This window comes from Apis cerana, linkage group LG14 (assembly GCF_029169275.1).
Source record: "Apis cerana isolate GH-2021 linkage group LG14, AcerK_1.0, whole genome shotgun sequence".
Lineage (NCBI taxonomy): Eukaryota > Metazoa > Arthropoda > Insecta > Hymenoptera > Apidae > Apis > Apis cerana.
This window is the reverse complement of record NC_083865.1, coordinates 3,993,419-4,015,134: the sequence shown is the minus strand read 5'-3', so window position 1 is coordinate 4,015,134 and position 21,716 is coordinate 3,993,419. Positions and strand designations below refer to the sequence as shown.

General features: G+C 38.5%; 1 protein-coding gene across 8 annotated transcripts in view; it reads left to right on the top strand.

The window, feature by feature from the left end:
* LOC108004451 (tubulin monoglutamylase TTLL4-like) overlaps nt 1-21,716 on the top strand; it is a 171,658-nt gene that overhangs the window by 103,555 nt on the left and 46,387 nt on the right. For 6 of the 8 annotated variants that reach the window (XM_062085259.1, XM_062085258.1, XM_062085261.1 and 3 more), the window contains one exon: nt 14,938-14,973. The exons of 1 other annotated variant lie outside the window; for it this stretch is intronic. The gene's annotated coding sequence lies outside the window, so the exon portion shown is untranslated. Of the gene's footprint in view, nt 1-4,244; nt 4,439-14,937; nt 14,974-21,716 lie in introns of those variants that run through there. One more of the 8 variants, XM_062085262.1, reaches the window with a different exon arrangement.

Sequence of the window (21,716 nt, the reverse complement as noted above, 5' to 3'; positions counted from 1 at the left end):
ATAATCATTTTGATTACGTTGCAAATGTCACGTTTAATTCAATTTCGAAGGTAATATTCACATAAACACGGGTGGAAATAATATACTCGCACATTCCTCTGTTTATACGCGCAAAGAGAGTATTTCACACCTTCTTCATGAGCGAACGAGTGATTAATCTTGGATCGACGAAACGCAACAAGCACGGTATATGATCCATGATCTCAATGCCTGTGTCCTTGGCTCGGGCAAACGGTTGAAATGGTATGGACACGTCCTTGGATGCGAAATTTACGCCAACAATTAAACTCCACCTTGAGCGCGGACGGGACGTCCCGCACCTGATGCCCTTTTTTAAAAGGCCACATCACTATCCCTTCAACTTGTGTCCTTGACCTCCTCCTCCTCCCATCGTCCTTCCACATCCCCAACAACAACCGCCTCGCAACTCCTTCGCGAAAGGGAAAAAGAAATCGAAGAAGGAATTCGCGCCCGCATCGCGTTAATGTATATACGTTTGCATTCGTAGCTCCTGCTAAATCCGCACGCCACGCACCTGTGAACAACATTATTGGTTATCATCGATTGTTCGACACGACACCTTCATGCATTCAGGTGTCAACGATCATTTTTCAACCGCGCGCCAAGATTTCTTCCTCGATTTTTCATTGGAACGAAGGGGCGAATTCTTTTTTTTAAAACCTCGCCAATTTTGAGTTTAGTTAAATCTCCAAGGGTTTAAAGTCATTGTGAATTTTCTTCGAATAGAAGTTTTTTCTTTTTCATCGATTCAATTAAGGAAATAATTAAAATACTATTTTTATACTGTGTATATATATATATACGTATATATACGAATCGACATAGGTTATTTGCAAACAATGCAGAGTAAATACTTGTTCACGTAAAGAAAGAAGAAAAAGCTGGTTAAAAAGCTTGTCCTTTTAGGAAGCGGCGACTGTTCGCAGTCCCGTTTTAAAAGGCGTTTCTCACGGGGTTTAGCTTCCACGCTCGTGTCTTTCAGTTGCAAACAAGCCATTTATTGAAGAATCGCAGGTGCCTGTTAAAGATTTTCTTGTTTTCGTCTCGAATATGCGCTCGGTCTCCCCGTCACTTTTTTCCCCCTCCCCCTCCTCCTGTTTCGTGGGTTGCTCTGTGTCCACAGGTGTGTGCGTTCTTTCTTTCTTTATTTTTTTCCTTCAAAGTGGACATCTTTAGCGGGTTGAACGCGTATCGTCCGCAGGGATCCGCGGAGGTTAATTTCGTCGCGCTGAGTCATTAAGCAATTATCAAGTTAAGAGAGGGAGTAAATCGGTTTTGTAAATCGGCGCCGAGGGTAATTTCGATCGGTCTCATCCTCGTTTCTCGTGTCTTATGAAATGAATTGACTTGTCCTCGATCGTCGCCAGACATGCGCTCACCTCAATTCCGTTTTGATCGTTATCGCCTCCGAATATTGTGCAAGGTGGATAAAAATTTGTGTACAAATTAGGCAAAATGACAAATTATTAACGTTACAGGATCTTATTTTCTGTACCTTTTTTTCTCGTAAATGAGTAATACGAGATTTTTTAGCCCGAGGAATTTTAAGAAATTTTTATATATATTAGGTAATTTTGGGACATTATGAATAAAGATGAATGGCGCAGGTGGGGTTTATGACTTAATTGAGCGGAGATACTTTCGTTTCGCTATGGCCGTTAGTTACGTGCATTCCTTTAACGTTTATTTATAATGTATCACTGAATCGGTAACCGGAATTGGAAAGATGGAACAATTGAAATTCTATTTTTTTGCATCTCTCTCTTCTGGAAATTTTTAATTTATCCTATGCCTTTGAAAAACTTTTGAAAACATCTCGCTTGACAAACGTATATACGTGAGATATCGATCAATATGAATGGAAATTTCTCGAAAATATTTTGCTTTAAATTTTAAGACGTTACAAAAATTAAAGTTTGAACGACATAATTTCCCCCCCTAAAAACATACACACACGCACGTAACTCGAACGCAGTTATGGTCGAAAATAAGTTAAAAAATGTTGAACATATCGGAGATTGAAGATTGAAGAAGATATAACAATCTTATAAAATTTGAAAGAATGTTTATCACTCGATCGTTCCATCGAAATGAATTCTAAGAAATTTCGATATCTGAGGCAACAGGCTCTCCCCCCCCGGTTGATTTCAAAAATTTGATCGAGTATCATCACCATTACTTTGCGCACTTCATGGTTAGTACGTTCACCCTTACGATGTACTCAATTCTTTCACCATGAACAAACCGTCTCAGGTGTTGTTTTTCCCACAAGTCATCGCACCTTTGAGAAACCATCCAATTCACCAAGTGTCTTCGAAAAAACTGACACGTTCGTAATTCGCCAGAAGCTGTTAAGGTTGTCGACCGCCGTGCTCTCCATCTCTTGTATATACTTTACACGAAGAAAGCCTGTCATTTCCTAATAATTTTTTTCACAACGTTGCATCCACCCTTTAAAACGATCGTATTGCTCTTATCCCAACCTAGAAAATGTAAATAAGAATACAAATAAGATTAAACGTTATGGTTATATTATGGTGATGTATTCATACAATTATAACGATGATATCATATGGTTATATTATGGCTATTATGGTTATTATGATGTTTTATTACTGAGAATTTCGTATATTAATTTATTGCTTTATTAGGAAGATGCTTCGAGCTTTATAAGGTACATATTTATTTAGTAATTTTAATTTTTATTTTCCTTTCTCTCTCTTTCTTTCTTTATGCTATAATTTTGTGTTAAGAAAAATTTAGAAAAAGTTTTGTTTCATTCTTTCAAGGGAAAAAAAATATTCTTATAAAAATTTTTATCAATCAATTCTTTTTTATATTTCAATCAATTCTGTTTTGATTTTTCTTCTTTACAGAAGAATCATTTTTTTATCTTTTTATTATTTGATAAAAAATAGATAGATTACAAAGTCTTATGAAAGACTCCAATATTTTAATTATAAAAGAATTTTATTTTAATTTCAGAGAAGAAAAATTTTCCTTTAGTTTACTTTAGTTTAACGAGAAATATTTTATTCTGATTTCCTTGTAATAAGGCAAAAAGAAATTCTGCAATATTTTAAAATATATTTATCAATTTTATATAGCAATTTCCATTTCATCTCACAACAGATTTGCTAATTGAATTTTTTGAATTTCGATGAAATTAATGCTTACTGCAATCGTGATAATTAATTGACTGTAAATTATTTTATCGGTGCAACGTACGTGTAAAATAAAAATCTGTTGGAACGGCACAGATTCGCGAGGAGAAGAAAGAAAGAAGGGGAGAAGGTAGCGAAGTCGAAAGTAGGGAGCTGGATTGGAAAGTTTTACACACAACCAGAAGTGCCTGTGCATCAAAATATTTTTCTTAACGGCCAGCAAAAAAAAACTTTGCCCCTTTTTTCGATATGTATACCTGGGCCCAGTATAGGGCAGAGCAAACATTCTGTTTTGCAAATCATTTTCGTTTGAATGCAGAACGGAAGGCTTAATAGCCAGACTCGGCCACTGTATTTTGATAACTTTATTTTGGCAACCGGTTCGTATAGTGAAAATACAAGCACAATGACGCATCGTTTCGTCCCTGATAAAGGAGATTGGGAATTTGTTTGTTCTCCCAATTATTTGTCCAACTAATTTGATGCAAGATTGAAATTAAACGCGGCAGAGAGATTCTGCCGAAGCGATGATAAATGATATTTTTGTAAAAATACTCACCAGCTTACAGTGTTTCTTTTTTTCTTAATCATTCGATCGAAAATTTTTAAATTTTAATCACATTTTCGTGATGTGCTGTAATTTTTTACACGAATATTTTTTACTCATTTCGAGATGATAATATATATATGTTTCTATCTGAAAATATATCATGGTGAAATACAAAAATATTTGCGTTTCAATCTCTATTGGCAATAGTTACTCGAGAATTCTCGGTATTATTTATAAATATTAAGAAAGATTATATAGTTCGCCGTTCGTGTTGCAAAACAAATTTTAAAAGCCCCTTATCAGATACAATTCGCAAAAAATATTCTTAATCTTGTTTACAGATAGAATACTTGTTCTTTAAAGACACAGAGCTCGTTGTTCAAACTTATCTACCATCCACTTGAAATCTTTGTAATGATAGAAGACAAAAGCAACGGGAAACCGCACCTCTAGAATACCGTCATTCGCACCTGTTACACGCGGCGAGTGTGTTTAAAATTCAATAACCCGCGCTTATATTCCTCTCTCTGCTTCCTACAATTCTTCTCACTGTACAGAATATTATTCGAAGTGATTATTGAATCCAAGTTCACACTATAAAAAAATAAATAAGTCAACACACTTCTTTACAAAATATTGGTGAACTCCTGAAAGATATTAGAATTCTTTTCTACTAAGTTTTATATATTAAATTTTTAATTCCGTAAGTAAATATAATAATTTCTTTCGAGATTTTGATTGTTTTTCCTTTTCTAATGAATTTTTTTTATTTTATAAAGATTACCGTCAATCTATTCCATAATTGATCGTTCGATCTTTTTAATTATTTCTATAATCGTTTATCGTTTTCAAATATCTCGAATTCCTGTTCGAAGCAGTCGAAACTAATTTTATTTTACCGCGCTAACCATATCTCTCTCTCCAAACTATACCCCTCCATTATCCAGGCAATCACGTCTCTCCGCGAACTCCCCTAAAACGTAGCCCCCATCCCTCGACCAATCTCCCGCCTAAATAATCATCCTTCCTATCTCCTCTTGTTCCTCGAGCTCGTACCTCGTCCTCGAAAAAGCAGAAAGCGTAAGAAAAATATGGCGAAGAAGCGAGAAATTGATGAGAAGTGGGAAGAAATTTGACTTCTCTCTTTTCTCGTGAGAAAAGCGTGTTGAGAATTCGGAATAAATCCTTCACTTGTCCACGAATAAATTATTCAAACGATTGTCAATATTCAAATCAAAATAAAATATTGAAATTTTCATAAGAAATTTTATCTATATATCTTAATTAATTTTATAAAGATATTACAAAGTTTCAATTATTTCAATATATAACAAATTTTACATCTCTTATTCATATTCGCAATACTTTTCGATCACTTTGAGAATAAAAGAAACATAAAGAGAGGGGTCCTCTCGTGTACCACGATTTTCCATAGATAATAAATCTCGAGTATAATTAATTGCATATTCTCTCTCTCGCTTTATCACACTCCACCCCAACGAAACACCCTGTATAATCTCGCTCGACCTGCCTACCCTCCAGCTCGCCCATCATCGATTTTTTTCACGTGCAATACTTCTCAATATTGCTTTAGGAAGAGAAGAAGCGAGGATGGAGGGGGGCATACGCAGCGGTAGTAGGGCCCGGGTCGTGTCTCAGCGCCGTGGCTTTCCGTGGGCACGGACGGGGGCCCATCGAGGGGGGACTTTGCCCCCACAAGTGGCTCCCCGGTAGCGCCGTCGCGCACCTGCCGCTTATTCCCACGCCGGGACTCACGTTCGCCTCATCTTTCCTCTCTTCTCCCCTTCCTCTCACCCCTCACCCTTCCCTCTCTCGCTCCTCTCTCTCTTTCTCTCTCCACCTATGTGTACCCCCTCTTCCTTCGTCTCCAAACGATTTTACACCGCATCTCTCTCTCTCTCCCTCCCCCTCTTTCTCTTTTTCCCTTCGAAGCCTCTTCCACAGCCTCCCCCTCCTCCTCGAGGACCCTCTCTCGCCTCGTACTACTACGGCACACGTGTGCACCACGGGCCCCCTCTAACACGGGGAATGGGCACGCTTATTTATTTTTAGATATTTTTCGAACGGACGCGAGATATACACCCTGTTATACGAATCTCGAAACGAGGTGCCGTTTCTGGACCCTCCCTTCCACCGTGGTTGGGGAGACGTGTATGTTTCGATGGTATTTCGTGGTCACGAGGGGGGAGGGACATTCCTATGATGGAATACGAATTTTGACGAATTAAAGGCGCAGCTGAGTGGCCCAGGGCGAGTTTTGGTTTGGTGCTCGGGGCTGCGGGGAGTGTTTATCTCGATGAGAGGAATTAAGACGGGGATGGGTGGAAGGGGTGGAAATTGCGAGATTGGCCTTTTGGTAATTTTGGTTTTGATATATTTTGGGTTGGGTTGATTGTTGTTGTTGCTTGTTTAGGAAAGTTTGATGGTCGGGGATGCTGGGCAGGGATATGCAAAAATATACAAAATGGAGGAGAAGCGTAAGATTGATGAAGTAGTATATGAGGTATCAAGGTTTTGATTTATGTGTTTGATTTATTTGGTTATTAACTTGTTTATTATTAATCTCCTTGTTGCAAATGAAAGGTTTTACATGAAATTATAATCTCCAGAGAATTAAACAAAGAGGTTAAATTATCGTATAGTTTCAGAATGTTAATTGGAATTTGAATTTTTGATTAATGACTGTAACTTGCTTAAAAAATTGGCAAATATATATTCAAATATTAATTCAAAATTTGTAATATTTATTACATATAGTACGAGTGACAAATGATTTCATATCATTGAAGTCAAACCATCATTCTAACGCAAGAAATAACGAGTCTGAAATATATTAAATCAAAAAAGGAGATTAACGTCCCCTTCGTCGAATTTTACGTTAATTTCATAAATCAACGTTCACTTAAAAGTGCAGAAAAATTATACTTCGTTCTGTTCGACGAAACTCGAAAACTTCACGATCCACTTGAACCCCTTTTAATCTCGCTTCCCAAAAATAATCGTGATTCAAAAGGTACGATCGCAAAGCCACGTTTCTCACTGGAATTATCACAATTACCTTTCCCTTTTCGAATTACTCGTATGCTCGAGGGTTTACGTGTTCCCCAAAGACACAGTGGCGTGGATCGTAAAAGAAAAGAATGGAAGGGAACACGCGAGGATCGGATCGAAATGAAAGGACGAAGCGGGTAAAGTGGACATAAAGTGGAACGAGAAAACGGACACCTCGACTCGAGGAGGATGTCGTTCTGGTTAGAAATTCTGACGGGTTCTTTCGTCGAAGAAATCCAATCCGACGACGCTCTTCTCGCGGTTGAAGGCTCGTTTTGTTTGACGTAGATACCAATGGACTGATATTCTGACCAGATTCCTTATGGATTACCCGTATCGTCCAACAAAGGAACACCGATCGATTTTCGTCCTTGCACTTTAACCATTGTGCGTGGAATTAATACACGGAGAATAGCTTACGTTTCATTGTCGGACGTACGAAAGTCTTCGTATATCGTCTTACAAAGATTTCACAAATCTGAGAACATAACGATCTTCCTCTAAATATTCCAAAACATGATAGCACTAGTATAAATTGAAACGTGAATAATTAAATTGTGCATGTAAAGTTGGCATTCTTTCTTGTACCATTATATTTCAAGAATTGGAAGAAATATTTTAAGATTTTGATGTACAATCAACATTTCAATTAACAATTTATATATATATATTATTATTAAAATAAATATTCAAACATTGCTACGTTCCAACAAATCTATTCAAACAACCATTTCCAATGCTTTCTCTCTCAAACACACCCACCATTGACGTCCAAATTCAAACAAATTCCCACTGCCCGATTCCACACCTGTACACCCATTCTATGAAAAATCTCCTCCGACACACCCTCGTTACAATGCACCCTCGTCCCCTAAAAAAAATCGAATTTCCCCTGCCGTAGATCCGATCGGACACGCATCACCCCCTCATTATCCCCTCCCTTCCTCCTGGTCTACATCCAAAAGAAATATAGCGAGCGTTCCATTTAAGAATTCCATTGTCCACCCCGAGGGGGTAGCCCGTTTCCCTTCGAGATCGGGGCGTCGGAGTGGGGGATGCGGAGGAATCCCGCATCACCCCTATTGTTGTTCAACCCCACGCGAGGGTTGCACGCCGGGACAAGTGGCATTGTGCGTTTTTCGAAGGGGGAGGGGGAGGGGAGAAGCACGTACAGGTGCACGAGGCCGCGTAAAGTGCATAATGTGGAACGGTGAATGGATAGGGAGTGCGAGAGAAGGGGAGGAGAGTTTCGACCAGGCCCCTCTCTGCGCAGGAAAATTAGGACCCTTTTCTTTTTTTTTTTTTTAAGAGGGATGGGAAGAGGGACGCCGCGCATTTTTATTCCTGGACCGAAATTGCTGATACGCGGGGAGGAAACGAATGTACCACGATTCTTTTTTCGAGTCGAGAGGTTTAGGTTTAATTTTTTTTTTTTCCCCCGTTGGGAATGAACGTTAATTTCAATCGATCTTGGGTTGTAATTAATTCTATAATTTTTATTGTATTTGTTAAATTTTTTCTTATGTAATGATAAAAATAATAATCATTAGTTGGATTCTCAATGAAACGATGATTGGAGCTTTGATGATGAATTTTAAGAGAAGAGGGTTATATTTTAAAAGGGACTGAGAGGAGGTTGTTAAGCAGATTTGTTCTTTGAAATTATATCGAATTTTTAAAACTATTAACTCTAAGAACTCTTGAAAAAAATCATCCGATCCTTTTTCATCTCTAACTTCCGATACAAAAAGATTTCATAGACAGTATCAAAGTCGTATATTTCATATTTTATACACAATTTGATACTTCGTAAGATCAGAAAGATGTATATCAACTTTCAAGTTGTACGAGGATTATGGTGCAACTATAGACTCGCCAATTCTAAGATTCTTATGAAAGGAAAGAAAGATGATTCCTTCTTATAAATTAACTACTCGGTCTTCTCGTATATTTGAATTATTATTGCTAATAAAATTTTTTTCAAGTATTATAATTATATATAGAGAGACATATAATTATACCATGATTTTTCAACTAATTTTATTAAATTCTCCGAATAAAGTTGTACATTTTTTAAAATGAATGCAGATGTTCATTAAAAAGTACCAGCATGTTTAAGAAAATTTCTAAGGATAATTATACCCGGATAATCTCAAAAGACAAACAAATTTTAAAAACTAATACTCGATCCATTTTCATCATCAATTTTTAAAAAAAAAAAAGTAGAAAACACTTTAAAAGTATGGCATCATTTTTAATAGAATCGTTAGTATCAATGATACCGTCATTCCCTTTCATTCCCGAAGGAGATAAAAAAAACCACCAATAAAAAATAAGGACAAATAAGGACATTTTCACGAGACAAGGATTAAAAATTTGCCATTAGCAGATATATCTATATACGTATCTCCAAGGTTACCTCGTTTCTCAATAAATATCTCGAGCACAAAAGAGTCTCTGGGTAATCGGGATACGGCCTTTGAGAAAATTACATACCGGTGCTCGTTTCGTAACAATGTACTGCGTTCATGCGATGACGATTGCGATCGAGGCGAGCACGTTTGGCCACACAGGTAAAACGCGCAGTTTGAAAAAGCGTGTCTGTGGAGAATGAGCGAGACGGTTTCGCATCTGCCCGCGAGCTCTGTAACACGTTTCCAGAAAACGAGCATCGAGAGATCCTCTCTCGTTCGTCCCTGATCGAAGGGACTCGTTGTTAAAAGCGCGTTGTTAAAAAGAAAAGGGGGAGAAGGGGTGAGAGAGGGAGAGGAAGGGAACGAGATATAGGGAGCAAGAGTAGTCTCTGGACAGAATGGCAGTTTTATTTCCATGGAGCCACTGAACTATTGTGATTCCTCGTAAAAGATGCGGAGCAATTGGGCCCCGGCTGAAACGGGCCCTATCATTGCCGCGCCACGATTGGCCGAGGCGAAAGGGGAGGGGATGGGGCCCAGCGCCAGCGCCACGCCTACTCGGTAGACGCTTGGATGCGATTGGTCAGTTGCCTGGGTCCGCTCAGCGCTCCCCCACCACTCGCCCACTCCTTGCCCCGCTTCTTCTCCTCGCTCATCCCCTCCAACTCCGACGCAATGCCCATACACGCGTTGTTACCCCTTCTATTACACGCGGTACATATACTTTTCTTTCGATTTGTTTGACTTTGAAACTGTTTGGCAGGGGCTTTGGCCTCGCCTCTGCGAAACGAGCGGCAGAGGAGCCTTTCTCTTTCCGTGCGTTCATCATCATTATACTGGTCGTCATTATTTTCGTGTCTACTCGCTCTCGAGCTCGCGGTGCCCCGGTAACGTGACCATCGTTATTTTCACCGTAATTACCTCGTGGCCCCTCTCGAGAGGGACGTCTCGTCCCAGCAATGGACTTTCGACGCGTCGATATTTTATCCCGATCCATCGTTACACATGACGCTTGTTGCCTCTTTTCTTTTTTTAATCGTATACATGGGATGATATGGGTCGATGGTTGCATCTCATGGTTTGACGTTCTCTTCTTCTTCTTCTTCTTCTTCTTCTTCTTCTTCTTCTTCTTTTTTTTAATTTGAGGTTGGTTTCATGTTGTATCGAGTATTGAGGCAATGCAACTTTTTGTTGCTGTCACATGTTTCTCTGAATATGTATTTGTTGCTACTTTTTTCTACTTTTTGTTTCTGTGTCAAAGGAATAATAACATGTCAACAGGTTGCATGGGGGACGAATGTCCTTTCAATGGATACGTGTTGCTGGTAACGAAGTAGATAGCCTTGAAATTAAAACAAGATCGTTCGATTACGTTGCTTCGGTTTTATAATTTGATACTTCTTCTTTGGAATCTGTTATATTAATAAAAAAAAAAACTCGTTGCTTCAATAAGAATGAATTGTTTATTTCTGATCAAACTTTTGGTATTTATGATATATTGCACTGTTTTGTAAGTAACAATTTTGCAACTGTGCGTGAAAGTTGGAATTTTTGTAATTGCAATTTTCAATAATATTTTTTAAAGGATTCTTAATGCGAAATTAATGATTCTTTGCGATTGAGTTGATTTATTCGTGATTAATGTTCAATAATCACGAAACATAAAGTAAAGCATACAAAAATTTTCAGATAGATAATTTATATAGTATCTTTTCAATGCATAGAAACAACAAATAACATTCACATCTCGTACTATTTTCTCTTACGCAACACCTACTTATATCAATAACTTATTAATTTTTCTAACGATCTCTTTATTCCTTTTAAACTGATTCGATCCTATCCCATCCCACAAAAGTTAGAAAGCTCAGAATAAACGTATAAACGAGAATTTATAAACGTACAAATGGACCATTTAATTACTCGCATTAACTTTATTATATAGTTAGAATCGTTGAACATTCGATGTTATAACATCAACCTACCAATTATCATTCGAATGCTTTTATAATTCATAAAACGAAATCTATAAAATTTTCTATTTCCTCGTTTCCACATCCTCGAGAAATCTCGATTATTGCACGCATCTCGTTAGATCAGAAGGAAATATTTTTCTCACGTATCCTGTAAGCGATGAATCGTGCACGTTCACCGTTCCATCCCATTTTACTTATGCGCATAATTAGAACATCCAATTAGACGGTGTTATACCCTGCTAGTGGAAGCTTTAACACTTTGCCGGCCGCTGTAATTAGCGTTCTTACGAACGCTTATCGCATGGACGATCGATTTTTTTTTTTTTTTTAGCGCATTATGAATTTCATCTCGCTTCAACGGAGAATTTAAAAGGTTAAAAATGGCCGGTTCGAAGATACCGAGTGTGTGAGATGCGTGTAAAAAGCTGCGAGGAAGCTGTTAAGGAACGGTAATTACTTTCCATGATTCTTCAATCGATGGACGATAAAAGCATGAGATTTCTCTGGCGCTCATCGCGTCACGTGAATGTGCTTTTTGAGAGCACCTTTGTTTTATTTGTTTTTTTTTCTTTTCATTCTTTTCGTTCGTTTATTTATTTATTTTCAATGTAGAGTGATATATAAGTTGATTATTATTATTATTATGATGATGATAATTGATAAATTTGACGATATTTTCTTGATTGTTCTCTATGGAATATATAGAGAAGGAAAATTGTTTAACCTCAAAGTTGTTTTTTTATTCGTCATGTGTAGCAAGAGAAAAAAGCGATGGACGAACTTATTAACTCAACCTAGTATTTTAAAGTAATTACGAAACACGAGCATATATGAGAAATTTTCGCGTGTTTTTTTGCACTATATTGCACGATCTCGCGCACTTTCACGTAGTTTTGCGCCACGTTGTGAAGCACTTGGATTCGATTAACCCCTTACCTCTCGATTTCTCAGCTGTCTGCACAAGCAATTAACTGCTCTCTGCTTTGATACGATATTGCACGAAATGAATAAAATATCGACACGTTGTACGCAATAAGCGAAATATTTCTCATCGTACGAATTTTAAATTATTCGAAATAATTTACCTTCAACAAAAGAAAGAGACAAATTCTTCTCAAATACCTTCTAGACGATTCTCATTGAAATATAATCGTAAGTAACACTCGTAAGAATAAATACACGGTCGAAAAATTCTGTTCAGTCCTCTCCTTCTACATCTTTGCCTTCTCATCCAAATAATAAATCTTCCAGTTCGAATATAAATTAATTCAAACCTCTCCCCCCCTTGAATCCAATTCCACCTTAGCGAAAATACCTCATCAAAATACAAAATCACTGTTACATACTTGCATCTCATCCGTGCACCTGCGATACCCGACCAGCAGCAGCCAACTCCTCGACATCGAAACACCCCCCCAAGCAGCCTAAAAAGAAGAAGAAAAGAAAGGGGAAGAAGAAGAAGAGGAAGAAGAAAAAAAGAAAATTAGAAAGGGAACCAGCTACATCAGAAGTAACCAAGTCTTATACCGCAGACTCCTAAATTTACGAACACATTTTTCTTCCTACTTATCCCTACGTCCCTCTTTCCTTCCCGCTTGTGGGAGCACGCTAAGTGGGACAGAGTGAGAAACGATGCATACGGTGGCCGGAGTACCCTCCATTTTATTTCTTTCCTTTTAAACAGCGCGAATTCACCTCGCGGCGTGACGAGGAGTCGTTGCGCCCATAAATTAAAAAAAAGAAAGAGAGAGAGAGAAAAAAGAAAGAAGAAGAAGAAGAGGAAGAAAAGAATGAAAACACGGTGGACCAGCGAACGTAACACGCGTCTTGGGAATTATTGCGCGGCTTGAAACGTGCTGTTGCTAATTTTTCCCTCCCCTCACCCCCCCACTTTCCTTCCTTCCTTTCCATCATTTCTCGCGGCTGCTCAGCTTCTCGTCTCTCTCTTTCTCTCCTCTCTCCGTTTCCTAGCTATGCTGCTTGTTCCAAGATAAATATCGAGAAAGATAGAAATCTGAAATCTGGCAAAAGTATGGAAATTTATCGAACGAGAGAAGTTGCGTTTAAGTAAATAAGGAATAGGGGACACGTTTATGTTTACATGATGTGGAACGGTTTCTAGACGAAGCTATCGTTCATTTTTCTACAAATTTGTGTTCTGATTAAACTATATATTACGCATAGAATATCTCTCATAAAACAAGACACATTTGTGATATAAAAGTAATATAAATTCTATTGAATTATTAGAAAACGAACCAAATATAATCCTTGGAATAATTCGACACAATTATTATAATATTATTGGATATTATTCGAGGCATTTTTGAATTCTTCTGTAACCAAGGATCGAAATTGTTTGAGAAGCCCATCACTGCACCGCTTCTGGCGGAGTACGATCTCGCGTATCCCGGTTGTTCCTGGAGAAGGGACGTCCGTTAAAGTTTTATTACAAGGGCCCGCAACTGTACGTGCCCCCTGGCCCATTTTGTTGCGGAATGGAGAAAGCGAGGGAACGAGCCGACAATCGACTCGATTTCTTTCGTTTTGCACGGCCGCTCTAATCGATCGGTCGAAAGATGATGGCTCTTGAAAAGGCTCCATGCTCTTTCGGCGAAAGTGTGAAATTGTTTTTTGGTAATCAGAGATCGACGATTTTTCTCCTCCTCTTCCTTCTTCTTCTTCGAAACCTGTTCGAATTGGTATTCTTTCTGGTGCGATTTAATTTAAAGGTGAATGGAAGAATGATTTCCGAAAGGTGGCGAGATTTATTGTGCCGGTTCTCGAGTCGAACGTGGTGTTTTCGATTCGATGGGATTGGACGGTAATTGCATTTCATCTCTGGAAACTTTGTAGTTGTTGTTGATGTAAACCAGCGTTTCTCAAACCAGTTTTTCTCTTTCTGTATATCCAAATATGTGATCCTTGCCTTTCTTTTATTAAAGGAAAGAAAAATCGATGTTTTTGAAAATTCGTCTAATTAAAAGTTAATTAATCTTCAAAATTTCACCGTCATTCTTCCAAATACAATTTTCCCTCGGGACTTTTTCCACCATTTTTTCCTCAAAGTTACAAAGTTTAAAAATTAATTTCACCTTATCTTTTCCCATAAATGTATCACAACGTGTTACAGAAACATCAGAAAAGATGTTAAACAAGCTTTGATAAATCTTGCAAAAATTACAGCATAAGCATCAAGGAATAATTTCATTCACGAAATTTATAACGATGTTTGAAAGAGAATACGGTGTCCACGCACATTTTCTCAACGCTCGTGCGAGAATCGATTAATTTCCCGAATCGATAACAGAAAGATTTAGGATTGAACGTAATTATGCATGGCAGTCACGTTTGTTATGTTTAAAATTGAATTCTTTATAAATGTTTTCGGCTATTAATGAGGAAATTCATAATTCGAGATATTTATCTGGTCTCTCGTGTCTTGTCGTTTAATGAAGCTCGTTAAAAAGCACTATTCACGAGATTCTCCGCTCGTGTGTAATGCAAATGGCCGCGATTTATCTGAAGAGCTCATACGAGTGAACACGAACACACGTTTTTTAAAAGTCGTTTCTTTGCTTTCCATTGTTTCAAAATTTATCCCATAAGGATAGCAATGTAAATTATACTCTGTAATCCGTACGATTAAATATTTTTATTATCGAAAACTTAGTATACGATTAAAATAATTCTTGATATGAAATATATTTTATTAATCAGCATTTGTCTCTTTGTTACAGAAGAATGCTAAGACATCACAAGTATTGCTGAAGAAGGTGAGTGCGAATATGATAAAAATGCTACTAGAAAATATTATTTTCCTTTTTCAAACGAATAATATCTAATATTAGAACGGATTGAAAATTCCGTCACAGTCATCATCATACGTATAAAGGAATAATTAATTAAACTCTTAAGAAAATTTTTCTCATCCCTTGCGTTTTTCCCTTTATTCGACAAATTATTCAAAAGATTGGGGACTTTTTCATACATGTATGAAAGTAAGTACAAAACACGTGAGACATACAACAGCTCACCATGCTACGGTATTAAGTGTGTCTCGAGCGACCATTAATCCACCCTATCGTAAAAACATCGGTGTCCTCAACCCCTCGATGCCCCGAGCAAACATTTCCACTTCACTAGAAAGGAGTTATAATCCCGCCTCCTTTCATAATCCCGTCGGAAGACATTTCGCAGATGTTCGTTATCACCGTGGAACAAACGGTTGGCCAAAAATTGTTTCCACTTTGGCTGCATACCAACCATCTCGAGCATGTTCCCTCAAGTATCGCTCGACTATTCATATTAATACGTGTAAGTGGGCAAATTAATGCGCTTTAAGATGATTTATGCACGACCAGCACTCTTTAACGCAGTTTCTTCTTACATGCAAACCGTTTTTCCTCGCCTCTTATCTCTCCCCCTTTCTTGTCGAGTCGTTTCGACCCCGATCACGTATCCTCGCTCTCGCATACCTGCAGGCTTTGAATAGAAAGTTTTCAAGAATGAAAGGTGAAAGGATATATTTTTTTTCTTTTTTTAAAGAATTTGAAATTTGAATAAGAAGATGAAAATGGATAGGATTGAAAGATATTTGGAATAGGATTTATTTAACTGCTCCTGAAATATTTTGTCAACATTTTCAAATTATTTCAGTTTTATATATATATGTGTGTATTCATTTCTACATTTTCTGTAAACAATCTCAAAATTGACATATTTCAACTTCAATCCATTAAAAATTCATTTAAAAAAGTACGATCGAGTTAATGAATGTAAAGCGATTTCAAAAAAAAGGAAGCGAAAATCAGACAAATGCGACACGTTCGATCGAAAAACAGGTTTCATTTCTTATTTTGCTGGTCTTTCGTACGTTTTTGTGATATTTTTAACTGCAGTGTCGAGTTACATATAAAAGCGAGCTGTAAATTCACAGTTCGAAATAGGTGTTATTAATTCTTCATACGTGAACCGCAGTTAAAATTTCGATGAATATCTTTTTGATAAAGTTTACAAGAATATTTGTTGTTGCGAGCCTCTTCAATTTAATTAAGCTAATTTGTTGCCTCATTACGGGAAAAAAATTATTCTACCGAAGATGAATTCGAAGTTTAATTATATATAATCCTTCTGAAGTTTATTTATTCTGTTGTGCAAGCGAAGATAACTTCGAAAAATTAAATGAAGATATACGTACTTCGATGATTTTTAAAGGAAAATTGCAAACGTTCGATTTATCTGCAACGCTCGAAAATTATGATGTCAATTTCGATTCTTGTAATTTTCTTTAATGGCGACGCGTGTATTCGTATTAAGTGATGTTCAGTTCATAAAATTAATCAGATAATTCGTAATTCGTGCAAATTTATTTGAAAAATAATTTTACTTTTCCGAAAATTCTAGCTCTTAAATTTTAACAACGAATCATTTTAATCAGCTTCTCGACTTCAAAAGATATATCGATCAGATTAAATTTAAAAATTGTAAAAATTTAACAAAACTCAAATATTAAACATATATACGCAATTCGAAAAATTAATTGGATTAATTTTGCGAAGAAGAAACGCCCGTTTAATTCATCTCTTGATTCTGCTATTGCCGTTCAATTATTCAAGTTTTGGCACGTACAGGATGCCGAATAAATGATAAGATCGGAGCAGAAATGGGCGTGTTACCGGTATCGCGTGCTGTAATCAGGCTTGTCGAGTGTTGATCGAACGTATCACACGTGAGAAACGAAGTTTAGTTAGTTGCAAACGCGGGAGTTAACTTCCGACCGAGGTAATTTCCGCCCGCAACGCCCTTTGTCCCCTTTGAACGGTGAAAATCGCGGAACCGCGAATAAAAGTCGAGTCCACGTGTCCACGTGTCCTCGATTACGTGCTGAAACGTTTTACGTAACGCGCGCCAAACTCTCTGAATCGTTATTCGTTTCCAGGTATCGCATCTGTCCTTTTATTTTCGCCTTCCTTTAATTAAAATGTTTTTCATTAAAATTTTTTTTGCAAAATACATTCAAATAGTTTTTCCAAAATTCTACGTGCATTTCAAGGAGCTTGTTATATCATAGAACAATTGGCTTTAATAAACAATGTTGAAATAGATTGTATGTATTTATTTCAGAATTCGTTCTGATGCAATTCTATATATATATTCTCCGTTAATTGTTCATTTATACAACACTTGGCCAACGACAAAGGATGTTTCTCATTCTTCGTGCTATCCTGTTACATCCGAATGTGAGTCACTGATCGAACGCTTCTAAAACCGAGTATATTCGTCCACTCCCCTAGTTACAACCTGTCTGCAAACATTCACAATTAAAATATTCACACGTGGCTAGGTACGATTCACTAAAATTCCCAGAATAATCGTCCACGATTTTCTCTTCGCTCCTCTAATCGTCTAATTCAATTCCTAAATTTTATTTTCAACTTTGGAAAAACGCATGTTATTCGTCACATCACAATTTCTACGAAATTTCAAACGAGTATTCACCTCGCCTGGTATAGTTCTCAAATAAGAATGCAGATTGGTTAAAAGGCTTTTGGCACGGCTTCTGTCTGGGGGAAAAACAGAGGAAATTAAATCGATATCAACCAGCCAATTCCCCACCTGGCGTCCATGGTACCCTGCTACGGCGTCGCGGCGCTTACCGACCGCAAGCTTTGAAAGCTCGTAAGCTCGTCGCGATATATTTATATGCACCGCGCGTTCATGCGATCCTGATAGAACAACCAAGGTGGAAAGCTCCCCTAACTTTTGGAGTGGGCAACGCGATGGAACGCTATTTAACGAAAACCGTGGCGCGATCGAAGGAAACGCGGATGTTGGCAGAAATTTGGACGGGGACGTTGGAGAAAATTATTCTTTCGATTGATCCTCCGTTCCTCGGAGCGGTGGACGTTTAGAAGGCGCGTAGAATTTCGTGTTTAAGTAGACTATTTCCAGTTTTCCCCAAGTTTTTCCCTAAGAGATAGGAAAAATCGTTGAGCAGTTTGATGATTGGAAAGATTGAAAGATTGGAGTAGAGATGATTTGGGTTTGATTTATTAACATCAGTATCTGATGATGGTGTTTGAGTCGAGATATTTGAGGAAAAGGGGAAATTCTTGATCGATTTTTCCGATTTCTTCTGCTAGAATTTGAAGGATAGAGTTTTTTTCTGTTGGATTTCTTTTTTAAATGTGTAATTATGATTTATAGTTTTTGCATGCATTTTTTTAATCAAACTAACATATTACAATTAATTTTAAAGTAAAGAAAATAAGTTTAAAGATGTCTTGATGAAAACTTGGAATAAAGAGAAAATTTAAGTATCCAATATAACGATAATATAATTGAATTAATGAATCTTTAAGATTTAATTAAGGGGAAAATATCAGGCTACTTACCAACAACTTTTCAATAAAAATTTCTCACTTTGAAACGAGAAACAATTATTATTCTCCCATAAAAAGAAACGCAAACTTTTTTAACAATACAAAAATAATATACAAAATCGTTTCTAACTACCAATTCCTCTAATTATCGAGCGACATATTATTATTAAACATTCGCAATTCGTGACAACATAATTAACAAATTATCGCATTTCGTTATACTTGTAAAATCACACTATCATCAAACTCAAAATCCATCGATACCTCTTTCTATTCTTCCCCTTCAACCACCACTCCAAAAATCTATCGCACACCACCCACGACCACGTCGTGCATCATCTCAGCGCGCACACGCCGCGCCGCCGTGGGCGTGTTCCCAGTTTCCGCCACCCATGCGGCGCACACCCCTCCAACCAGCCGAGCCCCACGAATCTAAAATTAAACAGCCGCCCGCGGGGGCGTCGCGACGCCGGCGACCTCCACCACGCTCGTGCTCTCCTGCTCCGATTCCTCGCCGTAACGACGCTCGTCGCGACGCTCTCTCAGGAGACTCCCGAAGGACCCTCCCGGCCGGCTGTTGTTCTCCTGTCCGCGGAGGACGTCGCCGAGCGGCCTCTCGACAGCGTCCACACCCCTGGCCTTCTCCCCTGGGCAGCAATGCTTGGGAGAGAAAGCTCGACGGAAAGCTCGGCGCCCGTGCTCGACCTCCGCGGCGCGCGTGCTCCCCTGTTCCATTGGTACGTCAGACGACGTCTTCCGTTTGACGGGCAGCTCCGTCAGAACGTCGTCGAGACTGACGTTCGTTCCCCCCGCCGGTCATGCTCCCCTGATAAAGCGTCGCGAGCCTAGGGCGCCGCTGAGCTTTCTCAGGGGCGCTTTCTCCGTGGCCCGCTTCTTCCGCGTAAATCGTAAATCGTTCGCGTTCCTCTAGATAGGGAACGCGCCTCGTCCAAGGATTTTTACTTACCTCGCGCGATCTCGCCCTCTTTCCTTTCTTTTCGCGGTTGGTGAGGTGGGAGGGAGGGAGGAAGGGACACGAAGCTGTTCGAACGAGTATTGATCCGCGTCGTTTTTTCTTCTCTTTTCTCTTTTTGTTTTTAACAATTTTTTTCGAAGCGAGGCTCGAAGCCTCGTTATATAGGGCTGGCTGTCAAGGGAATCGGGGTGGTGGGGTTTGTGTGCGTGTATATCGGTTGTGTGTCTCTTGCCCGCGAGGCAAATATTGATCCCGCTTTGTTGCGATTGCGGCCTGGCTTGTTGCTCGCCTGTTTCGAGCCGGGGTGGGGAGATTTATCTTATCGGAGGAGGGAAGGGGGAGGGTTGTTTATTGGCAGGTAACGAGGTGACGATAATTGCGGATGATGGATTGCGATTGGAGTGGGAAAGGAGATTATTATCTTTCTTTTTTTTAAAGAAAGATTATTCAATGTTGTGACGTGTCCCTTGTTTTCATTTAAAGAGGAAACAATTTGATCGCGTTAATTTCAAGTACGAGAGAGGGATGCAATGAAAATAAGCAGGGTATTCGTATGATTCGTGATGTAATTTTTGAGTAGTTGTTTATAATTAATGCTTTGTAACAATTTTTTTTTCTTATCCAGTATATATTCCTAGTATAAATTGTCAGATGTGCGATGATGGGCCGTCGTATGACGTGCCACTTCTACTTAAACCTCATGTCTTTCGCTTTCGGTCCATTCCACTTCCATACACTGTTTAGATTATATATATATTTTTTAAACTGCAATCCGTCGTCTCAAATCATGACTCTTGCCAATTATTTGATACGATCGATGAATTATTTTAAAAATAATTAGAAATAAAGTAATTGAATGATAATAATACTTTTATCAAAGGAGGAGGGGAAAGGGTAATTGAATAATAATACTCAACATATAATAACATATAATTTATTCATACGTATAAATCAATATCGAATATAACAAAGATATTATTTTTAACAAACAGTATTACAATTTCTCAATGTCACAATCTTACTAAAAATCTTCTAACTCTCGCCATCCAACCCCATCCTCTCGTCAACCCACATCGACGTATGCCTTCCTGGTAAAGCGTCGCGACGCCCGAGGACTGGCGCCATGGGACGCCGCCGTCCACGCCAGACATCGGCCAGCGTCGCGACGCCGAACTCGGCCGAACTCCACCGCGTTCCTGATAGCCGGCTCACGAAACTCGTCGTGACCGAGCTGCGACAAGCGGTGAGCGACAGGTGGGCACCTCTCGTCGGGATCATCGACACGTCGACGTCACACGTCGATCACCGTCCTCTTCCAGCGGCCGTCGAGGTGACGTCTTCGGGGGCGGAGGGTGGGTGGCTGGCACACCTGTGCGACCAGGTCGAGAGACGAGCTGGCGCCGCATCAGGCGCCCATCATGCCGTGTCGGCATCCCAACCCCTTCGCCCAGGAACGTGTATAGAGGCATTCGAACCCTTCATCCTTTGGAATTTCTCTTCTGCGTTTCCTCGATCTTTTTGAATTCAACGCTGGTTAGGTTGAGTTTCAGTACAAATTTTAAACGAGTTTCTTTGTAGTTTTTTTTTTTTTTTCATGGTCTTTATGCAATCGATGTAAGAAATGTTGACTCAATTTTTCGATTTCATCTCGAGGACTTTTATATATTTTATAGGCGAATGAAATTATTCGATTTTTTATTTAATTGTTATTTAATTTGTAAGATCGTAGAATATTATTAATTTGGGTGGTTGATTTCTGTATCTGTTTCGAAAATTTGATTTTGTATTTGGATAAAATTATTGTTTAATCGAAACAATATCGAGCGTTCAAAACAGCGAAAGAAAAATATTTCAATTATTTATGAAAGTAAAAATTAATAATAGATAAATATCTTATTTTGAATGGTTTCCTTATTTGGAATGGAAAACGTTGCACGCTATTGGTAAATAGATCGCAAGAGACTTGCGCATCATTTCCAATCGAAGCCAACATTTTTGCCATTGGCGTCGTTCGTAAGAATTTTTTATCAGGATCGTATGATAGGTATCGAGGGTGAATGCAGAGAATATAGGCGAGAAAAATTACTTTATCCTTTGCACAAGCCTTATAAGTTCCTGCCTTTCGATCCTAATAAAGGATAAAGAGAGAAGTAGAATA